This window comes from Boleophthalmus pectinirostris, unplaced genomic scaffold (genome assembly GCF_026225935.1).
Source record: "Boleophthalmus pectinirostris isolate CB_2022bp ecotype Guang Dong unplaced genomic scaffold, ASM2622593v1 HiC_scaffold_2, whole genome shotgun sequence".
In the NCBI taxonomy this organism is placed as follows: Eukaryota; Metazoa; Chordata; class Actinopteri; order Gobiiformes; family Gobiidae; genus Boleophthalmus; species Boleophthalmus pectinirostris.
This window is the reverse complement of record NW_026571152.1, coordinates 536156-561594: the sequence shown is the minus strand read 5'-3', so window position 1 is coordinate 561594 and position 25439 is coordinate 536156. Positions and strand designations below refer to the sequence as shown.

General features: G+C 40.9%; 1 protein-coding gene across 1 annotated transcript in view; it reads left to right on the top strand.

Annotated features, from left to right (window-relative positions):
* plxnb2b (plexin b2b) overlaps positions 1 to 25439 on the top strand; it is a 438171-nt gene that overhangs the window by 83341 nt on the left and 329391 nt on the right. Inside the window, exon 2 of the mRNA XM_020919155.2 lies at positions 3299 to 3374. The gene's annotated coding sequence lies outside the window, so the exon portion shown is untranslated. The remainder of the gene's footprint in view (positions 1 to 3298; positions 3375 to 25439) is intronic.

The window sequence follows — 25439 nt, the reverse complement described above, 5'->3', positions numbered from 1 at the left end:
CACGCACGCACACACACACACGAGCACACACACACACGAGCGCGCACACACACACGAGCACACACACACACGAGCGCGCACACACACACACACACACACGAGCGTGCACACACATGAGCACGCACACACACACACACAAGCGCACACACACACACACGAGCACACACACAAACACAAGCACGCACACACACACGGGCACGAGCACGCAGGCACACACACGAGCACGCACACACACACACACACACACGAGCACATACACACACACGAGCACATACACACACACACGAGTACGAACACACACACATGAGCGCGCACACACACACGAGCACGCACGCATACACACACACGAGCACGCACGCACACACACACAAGCATACACAAACACACAAGCATACACGAGCACACACACACAAGCGCACACACAAGTGCGCACACACACACACGAGCACACACACATGAGCACACACACACACGAGCACACACACATGAGCACACACAAATGTTATTTAGGCTGATGGAAGGGGGTAATCTGAGACTCACCATTCACACACATACACACACACACACACATATATGTGCGCGCGTATACACACACACGCGCACACACAGACACACACACACACACACACTGTGTGCTCAGGACATCCCCACATTACAAACAGGAGATGTTCTGGGCTGAAGGATGGAGGCTCAGATCTAATTGTGTGACCGGTGACAGACGGATCACATTTGTTCCAAAAATGAAGATTCAGAGTCACATTAACGTGAAGCATTCACCAGACAATTGAATCATGAAATCCTAAACTAATGAGCACATGTGTTTCAGATTCATATGGATAGAAACTACATTGTATTCACTATGGTTTTTCAATTCTTTCTTTCTTTTAACATTTATTATGCATCACTTCTGTTGCTCTCTGTTTCTTTCTCTCTTTGTCTATTTGTGTGTGTCTCTCCCATTTCTTTCTCTGTATTTCTCTCTTTCACTTTTTGTGTCAGACTCTCTCTCTCCCTCCTCCCTCCTCCCTCTCTCCCTCTTCCCTTGTTCCTCCCTGTCTGAGCTCAGATCAGGCGCTCACAGGTGCTGTGCTTTAGTTGTTGTACCTGTACAGTTTTGATCTGGTGTCTGTGTTCTTGCTCTGTGTCGCGCTGGGCTTGTGAGAGATTTGTGATGAAAGAAAAGAACGTGTGTCTTCTCCGGTGGGACTGAAGCTGCCGCTCTCCCCTGTCTCTCTCTCTCCTCCTGCCTCTCTCCTCTCTGATCTGGCCCTGCTCGTCTGTACTACTCCACCTGTTGGCTCGGTGGAGACACAGATGGAGGTGAACTTTTGTGACTCCCATCTCATCGACCGCTGCTTTAGCTTTAAACTACCTTGATGTGATACAGCCCCAGAGACGAACACACAGCTAAATGATCTGATTTCAGACATGGATCTTGCTCCACCTCTGTCCGTATGTGTCAAGGCTCTGTGGCAGCTCCTGTCTCTGTTTTGTCAGCTCTTAAAGCAGACCTGTTGTGTAAAATGGACTTTTCTGAGCCCTTAACCATGTTATAGTTGTTTCTCTTCTCATTGAGCCTCTGAAGTTGTATTTGGAGGGATTTGTGTGTGTCTTTAACTGCTTATTTTTGAGACTCCATTTTGCTGATCAGCCCTTGTTTTGAGCTCCACCAGTACACTCCTGCTGTGACGTGTGCACTTCCAGCTCCAGTTAGATTTTTCTGAATCAGTGATATGTTGTCAGAGCCAGTTTTTATTGATTTAAGAAATTATTCATTTGATAAATATGTATTATTAAAATGTAACTAACTTTTCGTTATTAAATTTGGGCGTTCAGTGTCATCCTGATCTTTCCTCTCCTCCTCCTGCAGTCAGGTTTCTGTGCCTCCTGTAGCAGCAGGGCGGGGGAAGCAGCACCAAGAGAGGAGGAGAGAAACTATTTTGTGACCACTGAAAATCTTTTGAAAGTTATCAAGGAGAACGTATTTTTTGTTCTTTAAAAATAAATTGATAAAGGCAAATACTGGATCTCCCCATGGGCTTATTTTCATTATGTGAGTTACAAACTTCCTCAAGCAAAAGGGCACATCCACATACAGTATGTGTGGGATTCTGCAGCGTCGTGGATTCATTCTGATGTCTATAGGAGGTGTTGATTCTTTGCTGTGACGGCGTTTACAGTGATGTCAGCTCCCACTGGACATCGCAGTTGGCAGCACAGACCTGTTTCTTTTATTGGGTTGTTTTGATCAATATTGTGATTTATTATTATTACTAATTTTTGATTGTAACAGACATAAGCAGTAGGTCTTCAGTTATAGTGCAACAGGTGCTACTTGTTGTGTTATTGCTCTGTCTGGTATATTTCACATTATTAAAATTAAAGCTTTTTTTTTATTTATTTACAAGTGTAAAAAATGTTTTTTATTGCTTTAAAATGTCTTGTAAACATGCATTCCTACTGTGATTGGAGTCTCCTCGCTGCAGATCTGACCAGTAATTTGGCTTTTTGTTTTTTTTTATGTTGGAAATATTTGTATATGGCAATTTTAAAGGAGTCTTGCATTTTTTGAATAATGGCAGCATAAGTACAGAGCTGTGGGCGGGGATAGGAGGTGGGTGAAAATGGCAATTTTCTGAGCATTGAAACCTCAAATACACCCAATATATTCCATTTAAAGCTCTGTGATTTCTCAGTATTTTGAAAGAATACAAAATCCAACGAGCAGTTCTCCTCAGAGCTAACCCCACGAGACCTCTCCGTGTCTGGGCTGAACCGTCTCCGTCCGTGTGCTCCATCAGATCTGTCCAAAGTGTCCCTCCATTACATTAGTTTATCTGTAATCTCAGGCTTTCCCTCATGGGCTGTGTTTGTGCAAATGCAGTAGTGATGCTCCTAATCTCATCCTCTCCCTCCCCCATCTCTCACTACTCATCCTCTTCCCTCCTCCCTCACTTTCTTACTACTCCCATGGCCTTCTCAATCTGTCCATCCGTCTCCTCTTTCTTCTCTATCTGATTCTCCTGTCTCTCTCTCTCACCGCTTCTCTGTAAATTGCTCATTTTAAATCAGTGGTTCGTGGCATCAAAATCGATATGTAGAATTGAGCATTTTTACTACTGAAATCAAGGTGGACATTTTTATTCAATTGTGTGTTTTTGTAGAACCCAAAATCACACCAGCAGCCGCCTCCCCTGGTTTCTTCATTTCACTATGGGGACAGTCTTCCAGATGCAATAAAGGTGTGTGTAAAAATGAAGTTGTAAAAATAACCCATGTTTTTCTCTCCTGTGTGCAGATCTTGTCGGTGGTGTGGCTGATCGGAGGAGAGTCGTCTGAGCTCCACCTCTGAGCTCCACCTCCAGCCTCGGCCTGTGAGTCTCACCTGGACACTGTTAGCTCGGTGTCAATGATTTCTATGTTAAACACTTTTGACTTTACACAAACACACACTGTGCTCGTGGAAGTGTGACTGTGATGGAAGACAGTTTTGCAGAGGTGTTGTGGTGTTTTCTGTCTTGTGTTATGGATGGATCAGTATTGACATGGCCAGTGGAATCTGATCATTGTCATGTATGTTTGTGTGTGTGTGTTTGTGTGTGTGTGTGTGTGTGTGTTTGTATGCATCTTCATCTGGAGTGGGATCACATTGGTCATGATACCTAAATTTAAAGAGTGGTATATTGCTGAAGTAAATATAGATAAGTGATGATACTGAAGTTATACCACTGACATAATAACACTAAAGCAGGATTATCTAAAAAAAAAAACAACAACAACAACAACAAAAAAACTATTCTAAATGTACAGATTGAAACACAGTAGTAGTAGTAGTAGTTTAAACAGTATATTATGAGTCATAGAAGTTTTTATTCAGCCCTTTACAGTTCAGATCTTATCACAGTAACAAAATATAACTAACAGTTCCCCACAAGAGTATAAGAAAAAGTCCTCACGATAAGTACTAACCCCCAAAAATGACTGTTCAAAGTATGATTATAGAGAGTAGAGTATGTAGTAGGGCCTGACCGATATGGATTTTGTTGTGCCCAATATGATACTGATATAATGGGAGTTGGAGCTGCCGATAGCCGATATAATCACCGATATATTTAGTGATGTAAAAATTCACTGTAAATCTTGAATTGTTTAAAAAAACTTAGGTTTGGCTCTAGTGGATTTTAAATTGCATTTATTTAAGCAACATTTATTGTTATTCTGACTCTTTACGTCATATTTACAGACAGTAGGTTGGCCTAATGGCATTTTTGCATCACATTCTAGTTGCTAGTCATGGGTATTCCAGCTCTTTTTAGAGAACCGGCTCTTTTGGCTCGGCTCATTAAAAGCAGCTGGCTCTTTCAGCTCCTAAGCGGCTCTTCAGATTGTTTCGTTGCAAACAGGACTAAACAAGAACTGAACTAGGACTGAGTGTCAGGACTCGGTCTCTGTCTCTCTCTGTCTCTCTCCGTCTCTCTCCGTCTCTCTCCGTCTCTCTCCGTCTCTCTCCGTCTCTCGAGCCCAAAATTAGTCCTGGTTTATTTATTTTATGCTGAACTGCAGACAAACATGCATGTTTTTTCTCTCCTATGCAAACGCAAATTTCTGAAAGTTTCGTTTTCAGCTGCTGCCGCTGTCAAACTACCACGAGTCTGAACGTGACGTGAAGAGAAAAATGTGAGCGTAAGAGAAAACATGGCTCCCGATAAGGATCAGGCTCCCGTCGTTTGCTTCAAAGAGCTGGCTCTAAGAGCCGTTTCGTTCCAGACCGACCCATCACTACTAGCTAGTAAAGAAACTAGCGCTGTTAGCCTTTAGTCGTAAATGCTGCGCACCGCGGTAATTAATTAAATGCGCAAATGTCATAATTCACACGTCTATTCACAGCTCATTTACATATCAATGCATGTCTGGTAACAAATATGCGGCCAATACAGTCACTTTACAATAGACCAATAGAAAACAGCCTGTTTATGTGTGGGAGCTACAGCAGCTAATCGCTAACCAATGCGAAATAACCAAAACTAGCTTCAAAGTCGACATATTTCCAACACTCAGCGCTCACACAGGCTCCTCCTCACATCACAAGTCTGCATTAATAAATGTCCTTTTAATCCAGACTCAAACCGATTGTCCGAATAATGTTTGGATCTGTGTCTGCGGGTGTAGACAAAACACACATGAGTGACGTGACTCTGTGGTGTGTTCAGGGACAGTACAGACACACACACAGACAAATGACTCTGCAGATAAATACTGATGTGGAGCCACATATTTGGACATTTATCTGTCTGTAAATTGGATTAAATGAACAGAATGTAGAGAGTCTAAGATTTATAACGAGGTATAACATGCCCACGTAAAATATCGGCCCATATCAGCAAGTATATCGGCCGATATGTCTCCAGGTGCCCATATAAGCCGATAATATCGGCCAACCAATATATCGGTCAGGCACTAGTATATAGTATATACACTCCCTGACAAAAGTCTTGCTTATAACCTGACTTTAAATTAATCGATTAGTTTTAGAAATGTCTCATATGAAAGCTAAAACCCTCCCAAATTATGCTCAATATACTAAATTAAATTGCCTCACTGAAGAAAGATTGATCATTTAATGAACACAAAAAGGTCAGATTTTGGCAAGACAAAAGTCTTGTCGTCTTGTCATATGATGCACCCAATCCTAGATTACAGCCTCACCTGTGATCAGTTACTGATCAATCAATTAGTGGGTGTGTATAAAAAGAACCTCCACCCTGAGACCAAAGTGTTAATTATCAAGAGGCTGAAGACCAGATCCACTGCTGAGGTGGTGACACCTTCAGTGTGTCTCAGCGTCAAGTACTAAGAAAAAGATCTGAAATGACTGGAGATGTTTTTGACAAGCCCAGGTCCAGCAGACCCCGCAAGACAACTGCTCAGGAGGACCGTTTGTTGATTCGAAAATCCAAGGCCAGCCCCTTTTCCACTGCAGCAGACTCCACCAGGCCTGGTCACCTCAAGTCCCTGTGTCAACCACAACAGTTTGTAGAATTCTGTCTCGAAATGGCCTCCATGGTCGAATCAGTGCACAGAAACCAGCACTAAACAAAAGGCAATTAAAAAAACGTGTGACATTTGCCAAGGCCCACAGCCTGCTAAAAGGATGGACACTGGAAAAGTGGCAGAAGGTGGATTCACCCAGACAATAGTCAAGTTTGGTGGCAGAAAAATCATGGTCTGGGGTTCCATCCAGTATGGGGGTGTGCGAGACATTTGCAGGGTGGAAGGCAAATATCAATAGCCTAAAATATCAAGAAGTATTAGCTCCTCTTACATTCCCAACCATAAAAGGGGTCAAATTTTGCAGCAGGATGGTGCTCCGTCACATACTTGTATCTCTACATCAAAGTTTCTCAAGGTGAAGAAGATCAAGGTGCTCCAGGACTGGCCAGCCCAGTCACCAGACATGAACATCATTGAGCATGTCTGGGGTAGAATGAAAGAGGAAGCATGGAAGGCAAAACCAAAGAATCTTGATGAACTCTGGGAGGCATGTAAGACGCTTTCTTTGCTATTCCTGATGACTTCATCAACAAACTGTATGAATCATTGTTGAACCGCATGGATGTGTCCTTCAAGCTCATGGAAGTCATACAAGATATTAAATATGGATCTCACAGCACCACTACTTCATTCACTGATGTTATGCAACACATTTTTGTATTTGAAATAAATTATTTGTTCAATTTTCTGTAGGCGACAAAACTTTTGTCTTGCCAAAATATGACATTTCTGTGTTCATTAAATGATCAATCTTTCTTCAGTGAAGCAAATTTATTTTAGTATATTGAGCATCATTTGGGAGGGTTTTAGCTTTCATATGAGACATTTCTAAAACCAATGGATTAATTTAAAGTCAGGTTATAAGCTTTTGTTTCTACAAAATGGATAAGCGACAAGACTTTTGTCAGGGACTGTAGTGATTATGGTAACAGAGGCAGGATTATACTTGCACATTATATTCATCAGAATATAAAGAGAAATCAGATCACGATGGATTATTAGTGTACGTGTAAACATGCTGCTTATTATCCTGCTGTTTATTATTTTGGGAAACCTCTGTATGCTTGTACAATATTATGTATTATGTATTATATATATATATATATATATATATATATATATATATATATATATATATATATATATATATATATATATATATATATATATATATATATATGTATATATATATATATATATATATATATATATATATATACTGTATGTATATATACTGTATGTAAATATATAGTGATATTCTTGGTACTGGGAGCCATGCAGTGTGTGTTGTGTTGAATTGTCTGTCCCCTGCTCTGTTTGTGCCTCTTTGCTCCAGGGGAGAAGTACCTGACTGTTTTCAGTCCTGTGTTTGTTGTTCATCGTTGACAGTGGAAGTAGTAATGGTAGTAGAAGTAAAGTAGTGTTAAAAGCAGCACTATAATGGTACCATGGTAGAAACGGTAATTGCAGTAGGAGGAGGAGAAATCCCAGAACACTATTTGTGGTATCTCCACTTATGCTCGATGTGCTGTAATTGCTGAATGGTAATAGCAGCATTTTGTCCTTTTGTTTGGTTATTGTATAAACACAGTATTGGTAGTGTTAGTAATATTTTTTGGCAGGGCTGGTAGTTGTAGTAACAGTGGTACTCTCAGTTGGCCTAATGTATTCCACAAAATAGTGCTGTTAAAATGGCGGATTCTGTTTGTTCCTAAAAGCTAATAGATAAATAAATCCACTCTTAAATAAGTCACAAATGTGTTTCTTCCCTGCTATCATTTGCGCTCAGGTTGCTTTATTCAAACACACATTTCACTCTCTCTTTATTTTCTCGGCTGCAGTTTCATCCCCCACGCAGCTCTGCTTTTGCTCTCCTTGCACTCTGCCTCTTCATTTGCCACAGTGGGTTTCAGCAATTACCCAGCTCCCCTATTGGCCCAGATCCAATGCCAAAAACTCCAAAAACAACCATTTCCAGCCACTTCTTTCTCCCACAATGCTCGCGCAGTCCCTGGAAGGTGTGGTGTAGAGCGCCTGCAGAGAGTGACCAGTGGGGGGCGCTGTGGGGGACCTGGCTTGGGGTGGCTCTGATTGGTCCAGACTCCAGTATCTGGTCATTAAAGCAGGTCCAGGTTTGTGGTTTGGCTGTCATAAGCAGACCAGGGGACAGTTGAGCAGACAGAGGGTGGACTATAGTGTGTGTTAGAGATACAGGACATGACATGGATGATGTTTTACAAAAGTCGACTTGGGTGAATCTGTTACTTGTGTTCTATTTTCTGTTAGAATGTTGTTTTTTTTATCACAAACAGACCTGGAGTTGTGTTGTGGCTATTCTAAAACTATTCAGGAAAGGCCCAGTTTATTTATTTATTTATATATTTTCCATTAGGGTTTTGATACTGGTTTTAGTACCAATTAGTATCTGAGTTTTGACAAGTGGTAGTTACATCTCTGCTTGCAGGAGGAGCCGTTTGTCAAATGAATCATAATGGATCAATGGTCCAACCAAGTATGAAGTAACAAAAAAGAAACAAAAAAGAAAAATACATTGTACTCTTGATATTTGTGTTGTCAAGATACTTGTCTCATTATTCTACTGATTACGATATCACAGTAAAGATGAAAATGATCCTTTTTTAGTAATAGAATTTCTTTTTCAAAAACAAGTACCTTTTCTCTTACCATGACGTCTTACAAGTTCTAATAAAGCTCAAAATCACACTCAGACTCCTCAGGAAAGTGAGATATATATATTTTTGCAGTATCGATACAAATATTCCCTCACTCCTGTTTCTATGTCGTCTCTCCTCCTCCTCTCTTCTTTTTTCGCCTCCACATTCTTACTCTCCTCTTCTCTCCTCTCTTCTTATCTCCTCCACTCTCCATCTCTATCTCTCATTTCCTTTCTGTCTCCCCCCACTCTACTCGATTCACCTCCTCTTATCTCTCCATCTCTCTCTGCATTTTTCTATCTCCCTCCTCCTCTTTATCTCTCTCCCTCCTTTTTTGCAGTATCGATACTTTCTCAAATGAGTTTCTGGTACCAATATTAGTTGTAGTTGCCTATATCTGATTTTCGATACTTTTGACAAACCTACTGGGTGTAATTGAATAATAGAAGACAGTATTCTTGGACAGTCTCCTCTACAAACAGATTCTGAAACACACAGGATTCTTGTATTTGCAGTAGTAATATTCAGTCTTCAGTCTTTCATAGGGACAGAACGAGATAAGAGACTGGGCCCGTAAGAATGAGACAAGCCAAGAATTTAACATAACTCCTAATTTATACATTTCACAATTCAGTTTCCATTTTTTGAGCTTTTTGGAGCTGTTAAAGAGCTGTATGTCACAAGTATGTAACCCTTTTTCATCCAATGCAAATGTGAACACTTGGAAAAATGTCACAAGATCATTTTTCTCATGTGTCATGATTTTGAGGCAATTTTGTCTCATGAGATCTTGTAGCATGAGAGACTTTAGCATTCTTCGCTGATTTGCAGTGCACTAAACATACCTTTAAATGTGCATTAAACAGACAGACTTTGTTCACACTTTCCAGAGCTGACATGAGAGTGTGAATGACGGTCATGGTTAGTGTAAAGGTGTGTTACATTAGAGACGTGTGTGTACCCCAGACTCCACACTTTCATACTTGTGCAAATATAATGTTTGTAATGCTTTTTGTCATTGGTTCATAGGGTTTGGCATGAGAAGAACTTTTGACTTCAGCCCTTTCAGCCCTTTTGGTTGTGATCCATGGAGATGTAGTCTGTGTTGTCTTCTGTTTTGTAGTTCTCCAAAATGACCCAAAATGACCCAATAAACTACTACTATTACTATTGCTACTACTACTACTACTATGACTACTATTATTACTACTTTTACTACAACTGCTATTATTACAAGTGGTGACTGGTCAATAGAGGGCGCAAGTGTGCCGCACTCCCTAACTTGACCTAGATAAAAAAAAAAAAAAATTATTATAAAGTCATTATTTTGTATTAGGCTATATGTTTCATATTTTGTTTAAAATTGGACGTGTATCTGCATAGACATATTTTTTTCATGTTAAATGTGCTCATATCACTTTATTTGAGTCATGTGTTTGGAATTTGAGTGCGATGAGTCGGAGTGACTTATGGAGGTCTGTGGAAGAGCCTGAAGTTTTGAGAAATTTTAACATCATGACGTTGCTTCTGCCCATGACTTTACATTAGCCCTAAAATACGTCAGCGGGTGATGGAAGAAATAACTGTTATGTAGAATTAAGATTTAAAAGTGCTTCATATTACAACAGTACCAAAGGCTTTTAAAATAAAAAGTAGCATATTCAGAATTTTGTAAACCTCCACAATACTGTACGTCACAATCAATATCGATCAATATTATAAGATGCATATTGTAAAAATATTGTATCGAGGGATTTGGATATCGTTCATTCCCAGTCACTGTTTACAATGGGGCGGACAGGACACTCACTGGTCACAAATGTGTATCGCTGAAAATATCATATTAGAACATTTTGATTTCTCACTTGGTGCACCAATAAATGGATAATGGTTTATGTTTTATACACATGTAACTGTTCCCCATCTAAGGCTCGCCTGGGCTTTTATATTTGCTTAGTTTCTTTGTGACTGCTGAAATTGGTAGTTGTCTGGCATTTTTGTTTTGTAAAGAAGAAGAAAAGGTTGGAGATCCCTGATGTAGAACATGAGGATGAAACTGATCAACAATCAAATTCTGTGTCCCCTAAAGCCCCTGGAGTTTATGGAAGCACCCGCCTGATACTAGTATTGGATATCAGCGCTGATATTGAAAAATGTGCTGGATGTTTTGTGGTTGGACATATATATAAATAAGACCATAGTAGGACCAGAACGTCTCATAATGTTTACAGTTTTAGTTCTAGAAAGTTGTTCTGTTATATATCTGTATGGGCAGATACGTCCAGATTCTAAGACACTATGGCTTTATCTGGAAAAGCTGAATGAGTCCATCCCTGGTTTGGGCCACTCCAAACATGCATGTGATTTTTAAAATTAATTAATTAATTAATTAATTTATTATTTAAGACAATAGAATATAACATTAAACAACACATCAAAATAAGCCTAAAACAACAAAACTCCCCACCCCTAACCTGCCCCACACATTTAACTAAATAAAAATAAAGGTAATGTGCATAACCATTTCAGTCTTGTCTCAAATGTGAATGCTCCTGTTGGAGACTTGCCCTGTGAGCTGAACGTTCATCTGAAAACACAAATGCAGATTGAATTGTTTGCTGTAGAATTCTGCTTTTCTCCCTGAGCCCTGAACATCAGCAGAGTGTGTGTGTGTGTGTGGGTGTGTGTGTGTGCGCGTGTGTGCGCGTGTGTGCGCGTGTGTGTGCGTGTGTGCGCGCGTGTGTGTGCGTGTGTGTGTGGGTGTGTGTGTACGTGTTTGTTGCCTGTGATTCTGGGCAAAACAAAACCAAGAGTTGAATTGACTCAATCATAATTAATGTGGGCATAAAGTCTAGTCTTACTAATTAAAATCCTGAAATATGCCTCCAGTCCACAGCACGAGGGCTCAGCCATTTTGGAAAACAAACTGAGAGAAAATGAGAAAATGAATACAAGAATCCTATACATTTCTGCAGAGGTTTGCAGAGGTCTAAAGGACTGACTTAAGACAACATATGTTATCAAACACATATTCTGTCAATTCTGGACTAAATCCTGACTGAACTAGGCTTAAAGCAGCACTGCGTAATAGAAGAAGTGTCACGATATCCAAGTGTCACGATATCCAAGTGTCACGATATCCAAGTGTCACGATATCCAAGTGTCACGATATCCAAGTGTCACGATATCCAAGTGTCACGATACGATATTGCCACAGTATGAACCTCATGGTATGATATTTATTGCAATATTGTGGGAAAAGGAGAGAACTGTTTTTATCAGAACTTATACAAATGATCCTCGTGGCTTTAAGTTTTGTTTCTGTAAAATGTAAACAAATATGCACAAAGCTACATTAAACACATTATTACTCAATGTATATTTGAGTCTTCCTTGTAGGAAATTGGGAAAAAAAAGCTTAAATGCGATGGTCTTTTATATTTCAGTTCCAGTTTAGCCACTAACCTTTTAAACCCAACACTGCCCACCGTGGAAGGTGGATGCAAATCACTCGCTATACATTCTGTGATGTATTTTGGTCTTGCTTGAGCTCTTGTGAGGTAGCACTGTTGTAAATCCTTCACGTATAGTTTTTGGCCCAACATGATTTTCTGAACACATTCTTGAAAATGTTTGGCGTGTTGGCTTATCAAGTAATTTCTCATGTTGTAGTTTATCTCGAGGTGAAGCACACGCTGCATTGGCAGTGTCTACACGCTGCCTGTTGTTTGTCTGTCACCTTTTCTCCTTTCTCCTTTTGTGTCACGACAAACCCAAAATGCTTCTAGACGTCTAAAAGTTGCTGGTGCGTCCACAAGGGGCACACAGGCCAATGACGCAGCCGCAAAGGATTATGGTCCACGTAGTTTACTGTGCTATGCACCAAAAGAGCAGACTGAAAATTCTTATTTTGGCCTAAAGACACAGTTTAATACCGTGACGAGACCATGATGATATCGTGGCAATTTAACTACAACGATATCGTGATATCACCAATATCGCTACACCACTACTGTGTAACTTTCTGGAGGTGGCACATCACCTGCAGAACTGGATGACTATAGAAAGGATACCATACTCTGGAACATTCTCTATGGAGCCATACAAAGGAACAACATTTCCATAGAGACAAGCAGATGGAGAGACCAATACTCCAGGACCGAGTCAGGTTTATGGAGATGCAAGTCCACTTACTGTCAGGGCCTACACTTTAAAACAAATACATTTTTTGTAGTTAAAAAGTGGTGGTTGTACATTAAAATTCTTGATCATGAAGAGAACACAAAACTGTGAGTCTTGTCGCTCTGTTGTTGTCATTTGGTGAGTGAGTCTCACACAGTGTGCGTCTGTCATGTCAGACATGTGCGCTCTGCTCTATTTACACAGAGCTGCTCTGGATTATCTACTCACTCCTCTTTATGTAGTCTCTCCTCCTCCTCCTCCTCCTCATCCTCATCCTCTCCTCCTCTCTCTTCTTTTCTTGTCTCCCCATTCCTTCTCCTCTCTCTCCTCTCACTCCTTCTCTCTCATCTCCCCCTCTCTCTTCCTCTTTCCATCTCTCCTTCCTCTGGCCCAGTGCAGTCTCAGATAAACACAATATGGTGTTTTTAAACCAGACTCCACACACGTCTGTGTGTGCGTGGTGTGTGTGTGGTGTGTGTGTGTTGTTGCTGCTGTAGTGTTGGGGCATCAGGGTCTGCAGGTGCTTCTTTGCTGGCTGAAAAAAAAACTCAGAATCACAGACTGATGTTGATTATATCATTATTAAATAATTCCAAATGGTCCGTCCACTTCCATTCAGAGCTTTTCCAATGCAGCTGTAGCGGAACCAGATCTACACCAGGTCTACACCAGGTCTACACCAGGTCTACACCAGGACTACACCAGGACTACACCAGGACTAAGCCAGGACTAAACCAGAACTAAACCAGGTATTAACCAGGACTAATCTTGGACTTGAGAGAGAGCGAGAGAGAGAGTGAGAGAGTGTCTGCAAAGTGCGACTGGGCGACAGCTGCTCCCAAGTGGTGTGGAGTGCAGTGTGGCCCCGTGCGGTGCGGAGCCGAGCACCAGCCCCGGCGCAGTCCTTTTGTTTGCGGTCACCCGACAGTCTACACGGGTGCACCTTCAGCCAGTCCTGACTAACAGTCCTGGTTTAGTCCTGGTTTAGTCCTGGTTTAGTCCTGGTTTAGTTCTGGTTTAGTTCTGGTTTAGTTCTGGTTTTAGTCCTGGTTTAGTCCTGGTTTAGTCCTGGTTTAGTCCTGGTTTAGTTCTGGTTTAGTCCTGGTTTAGTTCTGGTTTAGTTCTGGTTTAGTCCTGGTTTAGTCCTGGTTTAGTCCTGGTTTAGTCCTGGTTTAGTTCTGGTTTAGCACCCCAGTGCTCCTCACTTCTTCTCCGTGCACCGCGCCCCCCTCTCCTCACTCCTCCGTGCTCGGAGCACTACTGAAGGCCTAAGTGGAAAATGCACGCTCCGCTACTGTTAAAGTGACAGTAGTTAAAACGTGATTCCATCTGCCACAGGCAAAAATATTCAAGTACCTTCAACTTTTAGCATGAAGAGTTAATCTAAGAAATTTCATCTGCATCTGTTTCTCCACACAAGCAGATACTTTAAAGTTCCACTGGATTAGCTCTTATCATGTTTAGTGATTGAAATGTGCTTATGTGAAAAATTTAAACTTGGGAGTTTGGTAAATCGCAGATGGGCGTTGGTGCTGCCAATCCACAGAGAAACTCTTTGAAAACTCTCCTTTATTTGAGTTGTTTCAGATAAAGCGTATCAACAGCATTATATTAGCATCCATTACCTGTTCTGTTTACTTACTCTGAGCTCACCCTTCAAACAAGCACATTTTTACATAAAAGTCGATTTCTCCAAAAGAAACTCCCGATCTGTGGAAGAATAATCCAAAATAGTAAAGTGTCTAAAGTAAAATGTCAGACAAAAAGGTCAGAATTGCAGAAAAAGACGAATTTGACATCCTCTGTGAGGGAACACGCAGAAACAGCCCACTTCATGCTGAAGTTCATTGTAATTCCTTCCTCTTTAGCGAGTGCTTTGCTCTAGGCCAGAGAGAGGCCATGAGAGCCCTGGTGATCCCCAAAAGCATGTCATTAGCATGGATGGCCCTAACACAGAGCTAGAAAGACAAAAATAAGAAGAAACCGTCAAGTACACTGGTCCATTTGAGCTATTAGTCCCATAAAGTCTGTCCTCCACTCATGACGGATTACTTTTACTCACTAACAGATTTATTGTCACATTCACACAATTTCTGTTTAGGAGATATGGATAGTAAAGAGATGAACCTTTACTGAATGTCTGTAGAATGATGTTGAGCTGGATTAGAGGAAGTGTCAGAGCACATAGACTAGTATACACACATGGACCAACATGAACCTACTGGACACACACAAATAAAACCACATGAGAAGAGAAAAGAAAGGACTATGATTTAATGAGGAACTTTTTTTTTTCACAGTGGTATAGTTTATTTTATGTAGTTTATTTGACAGGGACCAAGTAGAGGAGCATTAATCAAAGAAACATTGAAGAGATGCTTTGTCGCAGAATGCAATCCCTGACACACACAAAACACAGAATACAGAAACAGCATAAACAGTCCAATCTAAATACAAACAGTTATAAAAAAGTACATATCGATCCTATTCCCACCGTGTTCCCACTGTGCCCGTAATCAGGATCACAGCTGGTATTGAGTATCGAGTCCTTAGTGTCAAAAGTGTTGTTACAATACTAAAACTGCAAACTGGAACATTCTCCATGGATATAGTTCTATGCCATAATGTGGGAGTTTATAGTCAAAGGAACAGCATTTCTATGGAAACAGGAATGTGGAGGAACAGACCAAATGAGTCAGGTTTGTGGAGATGCAAGCCCACAGCAGTAAAAACAATCACAATGCAAAACAAAACATGCTTTATTTGAGTGTATTTTTTTTAAAATAGCTCCGCACTGTCCTAACTGTGCTATCCATTAAAGCAGACACACAGCTGTAGCTGTATTTGGCAACAGATTAGTTAAGTTGTTTGTGCACTGTGTTTATTCAAAAACATAATCCCCTTTTAGATGGATAATTAAATTCACTTTTATCAGGAAATAGTTTATTCTGATACTTATCTTCATTTATTCCAAACAGATACTCATCTCTTCAGCAAAGTTAAAAACATTTTCTTCTAAAACAACAAAAACAAGTCTCACAGATGGACACACATGTTGTTGAGTGTGTGCTGGATCAAATTTGTAGAACCATGTTACATATTTAAAGGAGCACAGTGTCACTCTGACACCTACTTGTCTCCATGGAGATGCTTTGTCCAAAATGTCACATAGTATGGCATTAAACTCATCTACCTTGCATTTATTCAGTTACAATACTTCAAACATGCACTTCCTTTGAGCAGGATCAACTCTCCACAGATCTGACCTATGACTTGGCGTCTGGTGACAACACTTACTCGTCTCCGTGGAAATGTAGATGTTAAATGCCATACTGTGGAACATCCCAAGCAAAACAATAACATCTCCATGGAGACAAGGAGGTCACGCACTCTTGTCAAGAAGAAAGCAGTTATTATGCAATATTGACCATGATTAAAGCGTGTAGTACTTTCCTCTCACTGTTTACTCACTCAGGGGGATTTGGAGTGAGTCGTGCATGTCTGAGTCGTCTTGTTCATCGTGGTTAACCCCCAGCACCCCTACACAGCACAGGACAGGAGAGCACCTTTGGGACTGGCTCTCATCCGCGTCCTGTCCCTGTCTTTAATTAGAGATATGGCATCTTGAAAATAAACAATCAACCCCCATTTTCACCTCCACTGGTACACACACTGCTCTGTACTGAAAACAAATGTGCCACTCACTACTGCGACGTGCTGTCCAAAGAAGAGACCGACTCTTCATTGTGATGTTTACTGTGACGTCAGCTCTCACTGGACACTGCACTTTCTTAACAATGAAGCCAGCTAATTTGTGTCTTTTATTAAGTCATTTTTAGATGAATATTGTGATTTAAAATTCTAACAGGATGATGCATGGGTGTCATAGATTCTAACTATAGCAGACACAAGCACTGTAGGTCTGCTTTAAGACACGTCGAGTTGAATCAAAAATATCCACAAGTGCGTCATATTGTAACCTCTTTGTATCAGAATAGCTGTGGTCCTGCGCTGCACTAATAATTCAAATGTTAATGTTTTATTTAACAGCAGTGGGAGCCCTTTAGATATCAGACCTCTTAGTCACTGCTTGTGTATTGTGCGCTATTGTGCTGATGTGTTTCAAAAAGTGTACAATACCAATAATAGTTTGACCAGTCAACTGAATGAAAAACAAATCATTTAATTCAACTCTGGAGATAATCATTGTACTGTGCATGGCAAAAGGAAGTATCTTTAAAGTAACATAATTTTCTCAAACTTACATAAGAATCACATTTGTATTGATTTGTCCGTTTCTATTTCAGTCTTTTTTTCAATTCATCTGGATACGTTTAAAATGCAAATTCCTCCAGATCACTGAGTATTTGTAGCTCTAGTCTTAAGGCAGTATTGCTCTGAGATGAAGGCTCTTTTGAACATGACCAGTATTATTTTAGGTTCTGTGTGGACCTTCTGCTTGCAGTGCTGTTGTCTGGGTCATGCACACAACTCATGACTAACACGACCAAAACACTTCTCCTTTTTTAGTCGTGCGTGGCCTATTCCTGTCAGATCAGCTAAATCTGCACAAATTAGCACAAAAACACAAAGCCACAAGGTCCTGACCACCTGCTTCTGTTAGCTCGGGTTTGTGCCTGCACACACATGTCCTACTGTTACAGAATAATACCATAGCCCTGACTCACGGGCCCCCTCCTCCTTCACTTCCTCCCAGCTCCGGAGCACAGATTTCAGCCCGCCCCCCTCCCTCTCCCCCCTGTGGGTTTCCAAGCTGTCGAGGCTGAGGAGGCCAAACCTTTGCTTTGCCAGGACTGGGGTCTCATCCACGCTCCACTCTAGCCCTGCAAACAAGAACTGCACCCTCCTCTCTCATTGAAATGCTACAAGAGCTCCACACGCTAAAGCCTGTGCCCGAGCTGAGCAGAGTGTGAGCAGGGAGGACATGGCTGTACACTGGTACTAAACCAGGTCTAAACCGGGTCTAATCCAGGTCTAAACCAGATTTGAACACTAAGCCTGAACTAAACCGAGACTAAACCAAGAATAAACCAGGTCTAAACCAGGTCTATACCAGGTTTGAACACCGTCTAAACCTGGACTAATCTGGGACTAAACCAGGTCCAATCCAGGTCTGAACCACGTTGAACACTGTCTACACCCGGGCTAAACGAAGACCAAATCCTGGTTAAACGAGGTCTGAACCTGGTCTGAACCTGGTCTGAACCTGGTCTGAACCTGGTGATGAACCTGGTCTGAACCTGTTCTAAAACCAGGGCTAAATTGGGTCTAAACAGAAGTTAAGTAGGTCTAAAGATGCTCTAAACCAGGTCTAACCCAGGACTAATACTGTGGAACATACCCAGTAATGCAATATCACCTCCAAGCATTGAACCCTGCACCAGAAAAGTTCCATAGTACACCTTTAAATACCAATCAAAGTAAAGTATATCGTAAACTTTTTGTTCTACCAAGTATTTGATTGAATATTGTTTCCTTAAAAAAAGTTTGATTGAAATCCCTGAGCGCTTGTGAGCGTGCTGACTGTGAGTGTGGCTGAGCGGCTGGTGAGATTACATCGGCACACAGACGTGGCACAGACATGCAGAAGAACAGGTGTAGCTGCTGCTTAAAGCCCACATGGAGAGCACGGACACGTCTGGGTTTGATCTGGAGAATTTCACTAAAACAGACACTTCTCTGAGCAGATACATGTTAAAATGTTTCACTGAAGCTGGCACCATATAAGGACAGTCTGTAGATCTAATCACCAAAGTGTGAGAGGAGAGAGGGCCAGTCTGCTGTACGCTATAAATACATGGAAGGAGTAAACAAAAACTATACAGCAGATGAAAAGGGAGGGACTGAACCGGGACTGAACCGGGATTGAACCGGGATTGAACCGGGATTGAACCGGGATTGAACCGGGACTGAACCGGGACTGAACCAGGACTGAACCAGGAACCAGGTCTTAATTAGGACTGAACCGGGACTAGACCATAACTTTTCTTTATGGAAAGAAAACATACAAGTGAGACCCCACTTAGACCCTCCAGACCTATAACCAGAACATAATTCAAAGAGCCTGTCCTTGCTCTCTCAGCTCTATACTGACGACAGACTGCAGACAGCTCGCTCATGACTGCAACTCGTCAAATCCACAGCACAAATCTGAGCACAGATCTTCTGCTGCTGCACTCAGCAAAGCAGAAAAGCTGCATTTCACACCCGCATAGACCTCCTCTCCAGACCCTCTCCTCAGACCCTCTCCTCAGATCCTCTCCTCGGACTTCCTCTGGGGGTTTTCACCAACACCCTAGCCCCGCCTTCTGCCCTGCACTTTCTTGAAACTGTTTAAAAAATTACAATTTGGGGCATACACAAATGCAATGTTGAAAAATATTGCATAGAAAGTTTTAAGTAAGTAGACAATCATAAGCCAGTGGATCTTTTACTATGAAGTGGTAGAACTCTCGTAGCATTCAGAATAAAATGTACAAAACAAAACAAAACTTTTTTTACCTCATTGTTGATTCTGAGAAAATCCATGCTGTTTCTAAGTCCTTTAAAGGGCCACTAAACACCATAATCACTGTTTTCTCCAGATTCTCTGTGTAAATGTGTCTAAAATAGAAGTGTATCTCTATCCCTGGCCTTATTTTGGCATTTAAGTGCATATTTGACTTTTGTGTACGGACTTTTGGGTCAAAGTCGTGTCTGTAACGGCCTCTTTAGGATCACCTACAGTCATGATATGTGAATTTTCGGGTTGGATTAATGGCACCAATGAGTCAGATGCAGGTTATTACATGACAAACGCAGTCACTGGTGTCTACGGGCGATATGTGAGGAGCCAGCTCTGCCGGGCACTGCCATGTCCCGCCGTGTCTGGAGAGTGGAAATGACATGATCTGAGCACAAATGTCCACTCCATTTCAAAGTCCGGAGCGCACCGGTCCACTCTGTGTTGGATTGTTGTGGCTGTCAGTTGGTTGTCAATCATCGCTTTAGAGCCTGCCCCACACCCGCTGCCCCCAACCCGTCTGGCACCATCCACTTTAGAGGATTTTTCAGATTTTGCATAGGGGCGGAGTAAAGCTTCGGGAAGGGGTTTAATGATTCTTTAAGTAATTTTTCCTCTTTTTTATGTGTAGCCTGCCATGTTTGTTTTGATGCAAACGGAGCATGCGCCTCTCTGATTGGCTAATCTACCTGTCAATCACGCCCTCTGGAATGAGGGAGACAGGACACAGCTCTAGATCCACTCATCTTTGTAAAGTTTTGTGTGGTTCAGGCTGGACAAGTAAATTAAATACTAGCCTTATACAGTACCAAAGCAGGACTACTGCTGGACAGAAGCATCATGTAACCGCTCCACCGTGTTATAATATATATGTTTCAGTTCAATTAAGTTGCAGGTTTCACAGTGCAATGACATTTCTAACCCTCGTGATACCAGAAGATTGAGTCTATATGGATTGAGCGAACATGGATTTGAACATGCTAGCTATTATATCAGTGTGAAGAGCAGAAGGGGGAAGAGGAGGAGGAGGAGGAAGAGGAGAGCAAATCCAATCTCTCAAACTGAGGAGGAGAGACAGACACAGAGCACCCACACAGGCCCGGTCTCACCCCAGAGGCTGGCTGCTGAGAGGGGGTAATGCCGGTTATGCTACAGTGTCACCCATCGCACAGGGAGAAACACCACACTGCTCCAGACTCATCAAAATATGGTCTTTAGGAAGTCAGCAAGCGCAAAATGCACCACCACCAGGCCAGATTTTGTGGTAAAAGAAATGATTTAGCTGCAAACTGCTCACGGAGGAAAACGAGCGCATGCAAGCAGCTAGTTGTTCTCTATTTGTGTTCTGTGTCTAGACTTGGGCTATGCCACTTGGGGAAAACAGCTTAGGCTTGTGGTTTATGTTTTAATAATAAAAGGTTTACATATTAAACATGTCCAGAAGAACTGACAAAAAAACTGAAATCTGAACAGACAAATTTATACAAGAATCACATTTCAGAACATATTTGTGCAAATGTAAAGTACAGGGTTAGCAGTTTTTATGCAGAGTAAAATAGAAGATTTTGTAGTTTGTGGAGGAAATTATGGTACTTAAAAAACAGCAGCCTTTGTGATTTGCTAATCAACTATACTACACTAACTATACTACACTGGCCCTGATCTAGAATAGATGTGTCAGGTTGGTGGGTCAATTTCTTCTGCCTGAACTGCATAAACCTATTGTGTCATTGGACAAGACACTTTACCATACTTAAAGAAGATGGGCTTTTTTTTTTTAGTATTTAGAATTAAAGTTTAACATGGATGGATGGTTTTGTTCATTTTAAATCTCAACAGTGATCCCAAATGGTTGAAAGGGCCAATATTACGCTACTTTCTGATCTATGTTACAATATATTCTCATCACAAACATACATAGAGCTGCCTCATTCACACATTTAACACACAAACCCTGCATATTTAGTCATATTAGCTCTCTCAAACTGAAAACACTCTTCCACCTTGTGACATCATGTGGTAATAGAAATACTCCTGTTTTTAAACTCCAATCACCTTCACTAGAATTATTTGAATAATTTCAGCCCTAGAATTGTCAAACTCTACTGAACTAAGGGTAACCGATGTTAACTTAAACTATTGCTTCATGACATCACAAAGTGGAACAGACCATTTAGAGCTTTAGAAATGTAGACAGCCAAATAATAAAGGATTACTCAAACATGTGTAAATGAAACAAAACACAGCTCCTGGTGTGTTTTTGATTAAATGACAAGAGTCCAATATGACCAAAAGCTCACGAGTTAATTTTACGTCAGACCATTAATAACAGAAACTGATCCACTGACTTCCTCTTTAACACTGCAGAACTGAGACACTTTCAGTACTTCACTGAAAGCTGAGGATCTCCACTGTTGTGGAAATGTCTAATGACATTCCTGGACCCTATGACCTGGACTCTGGATATTTTGTATAATCACAAGTAAGTACACAGCAGTGGGGGCAAACAGGGGAAAGGTGGAAACAGAAATCTGAAGTAACTGTAATCTCGCTGGTTGAAGAGGCTGCTTTTCTCTTTGGATGTGGTTTCAGTGTGTGAGAGTTGGAATCTCAAAGCGAGCATGGTTACATTTAGTGTCTGCATTTGACCCATGCTTCTGCTGTTTCTATAGCTTTGTCCACCACCTACGAATCAGTCTCCAGATCTTAGTCACCAGTACCTAGGAGGATTTTCTTCTGCTTTGTCTTTGTTTAATCTGGCAATGATCCTGTGTGGGTCATGTTGGGTCCTGCTTTAGTCCTGCTTTTGTCCTGCTTTAGTCCTACTTTAATCCTGCTTTAGTTCTGCTTTCATTCTTGGTTTAGTCCTTGTTCTTGTTGAGTCCAATACAAAATGTAAACATCTTGGAACTTGTTCTACAGCAGCAAATTACCAAATATGTCTTTAGTGAAATGAAGATTCTCTTGCACTGATTTCTGACCACAGTCTTTTAGCCCTGACCATCTGATAAACATGCACACAAATGTGTGTACTTGTGGTTAAAAGCAGAGCCTGTCTCTGGGCTCAGAGCGCTCTTATTGTTGTGTCAACAGCCTCCACAGATAATAGTCATTACTGGGCCTGTGTGCTCCGTCAGGCTCAGGCTCCTCTGCTGCTGACAGCTTGCTCCTAATTACCAACAACCACCAATTACTGGCTTCATTTCATTATTTATACTCTCACACCCAAATAACACCACTCCAGTGACTCCAGCAGCCTCTCGCTCCCCTGTCTGCTGCTCGGCTTTTACATTTATATTGATTGACAATTATAAAGCAATAAGTGGATTCGGGACCCGATGCAGTCCTGGTTAACAGAGTTTGATGTGGTCTTAGTTAAAGAGCCATGTTAAGCTGTTTTCTGATCTATGTTATAATGTTTTTCCTCAAGCATTTGGTGATTTGGAGATGCTGAAATTGTCTGATGTCTGTTCTACTTCAGATATTATTATTAACTAATATAACTTTTCCAGTGGCAGATCTGGTACTTGCTTATCTGGAGATGTTCATGTTTTGCCTGAATGCTCCACAGTATGGCATTAATCAAATACCTTTCATTTATTTCATTATGGGTGTTTTTATTGCACAAAGATATCATGTATTGCACAAAGAAACAAATGCTTACTATACACGAGCTCGCCTCTTCACAGATCTGACTGGTAACTTTAATGCCACACTGTGGAGTTTTCTATGAACACACACTTCTGAAAATGTGCTGTTTAAATCCATTTTGAGTTTTCAGATGGTCTTAAACCTTTTGGGTAGTTACTGCTAATGTGTGCATTGTGTCACCATGGTAATTTCTGAACATTCCTTCATAAACATAGATGTAGAACTCCCCCAGCGTGATGTCACTGTAAAGTATCAATTATGCCATACTTACTGTGAGATCGTTCGTGGTCCTGGTTTAGTCCTGACTTAGTCCCAATTGAGACATAGTTTAGTTCTGTTGCTCTACTCTTTGCTTTGTCCCAGTTTCAGACCTGCCTTAGAGGCGTTTTATATGAATATTAGGTCTTAACAGCAGGTAGCAACACTAGAATATTGCGTGTCTGAAAATGTTCTATTGAGTCTTTGCAGTGTACTTACTGTAAATGTATCCAAAATTGTTGAATGTGCCATAATTTCAGTTGTATAATTGAGTTCTTCCACCTCGGTCTTGTCAGTAAACACAAAGATAAAGAGGAATAAAAATAGTCAAGTGAAGCTGTAGGAGGTTTCTTACTTCCTCTTTGCCGTTCACAGGAAGCCATTTATCCACAAAGGAAACACATTATCATCTGCTCTCTGCCCACTCACCACTCAGTATCAGACACGCACACACACACACAGGCCTGTGACTCCTGACGACACACACGGTATGCTTTTTATTCTGTATTAAACTATAACATACCTACGTTATTTTTAATTGAATTTGTTCATTATAAAACACAGTATTGGTCTCATATTACACAAACTTGATTCTTAGTCTACATCTCCAAAGCTCCAAATGCTCTGTTCCACCTTGTGATGTCATGAAGCAATAGATTTCAAGTTAACAGATATCAGATATCCAGAGATGAAATGATCCAAATGATTCTACTGAAGGTGTGTGGCATTTAAAAACACAGTGGAGCACTTCCTGTATTACCACATGACATCACAGCCTGATTCATCAAATGGTTTCACTTCATGGAAAATGTCTGACCTCGCAGCATTAGGATTCATTCACCCCACAGTAGGCGGGTACTTTTTTATTTAACCAATTACTGCTATTTGGTTGTGACGTATGTAATGCGTCGCTAACGGGGATAACTGGTATATTAAACTTTTCCCAAATCCCGTAGGAAAAAGGACAATAACGTCTTTCCCCTTGATAAAATTCACCAAACATTCTCTTTATTCCAGCTTTACATCCTCGATCTCAGGAATCGTTGCCAACACAGAATGTCTGACTCTTTGCTGATTGGTTGGTGCCTGAACTTGCACTTCCAGGGTTTTTGCGAACACATTATGGTATCACAAAGTGGAGCATTTTTTCTGTTTGAGAGAAATCTGCAGGGTTTGTGTGTGTGAAATGTTTGTGATGAGAAAATAACATTAGAACATAGATGAGAAAATAGCAAATATGGGCCCTGAGTAAATAATTTGATAGAACATTATTTATAATGGAAATGACTTGCACACAGTATCTCACACATTACAATTTAATATAATGGCAAAGAGCACAAATATAAATGGTAATAGAATTCTTAATAATAAGTAGCACAAATAGACTGGTGTCACACAAGGCATTATACAAAGTTGGTATAAAAAATATACTGAGTATGAAAGTATGACACCTTTGACTCTTACATGTGGCCGGAGATAGGTAAAAACTGAAACTTTCTCAAACCTCTCAAATTAAGGTATTGCACAATTATTCAAAAACAGGAAATTAAATTTTTTATTAAAAACATGAATTAAAATATTCTGATTGACCTAATGATGAGGGAGCTCCAGGGAACAACATGATGCATTAAAGTAACAGTTTTGGTTTCATCTTGATTTAGTCCTGGCTTAGTTCTGCTTCAGACCCTGGTTTGGTCCTGGTGTTGCCCTTCGGTAGACCTGGAGTAGACCTGGGTTAGTCTTGGTTTAGACCTGATTCAGGTATGTTGGGCATTTTTAAAGACCAGGTATAGTCTTGAATTGGAGACATACAACCCTGCAGCATTGAAGTAAGTCTTGGTTTAAACTTGCTTTAGCCCTGATTCCGTCCTGGTTTTAGTTCTGGCTCAGTCATGTTTTTGTTTGCAACATTCTCAGAGCAGTTCTTAAACACACAAACACATACAGGATGACAATTTTGGTTTAGTCTTGGTTCAGTTCTAGTGTACCTCTAGTGTAACTCTAGTTTAGTCCTAGTCTACTTCTGGTGTAGTCCTAGTGTAGTCCTTGTGTAGCTCTAGTGTAGCTATAATGTAGTTCTAGTGTAGCTTTAGTGTAGT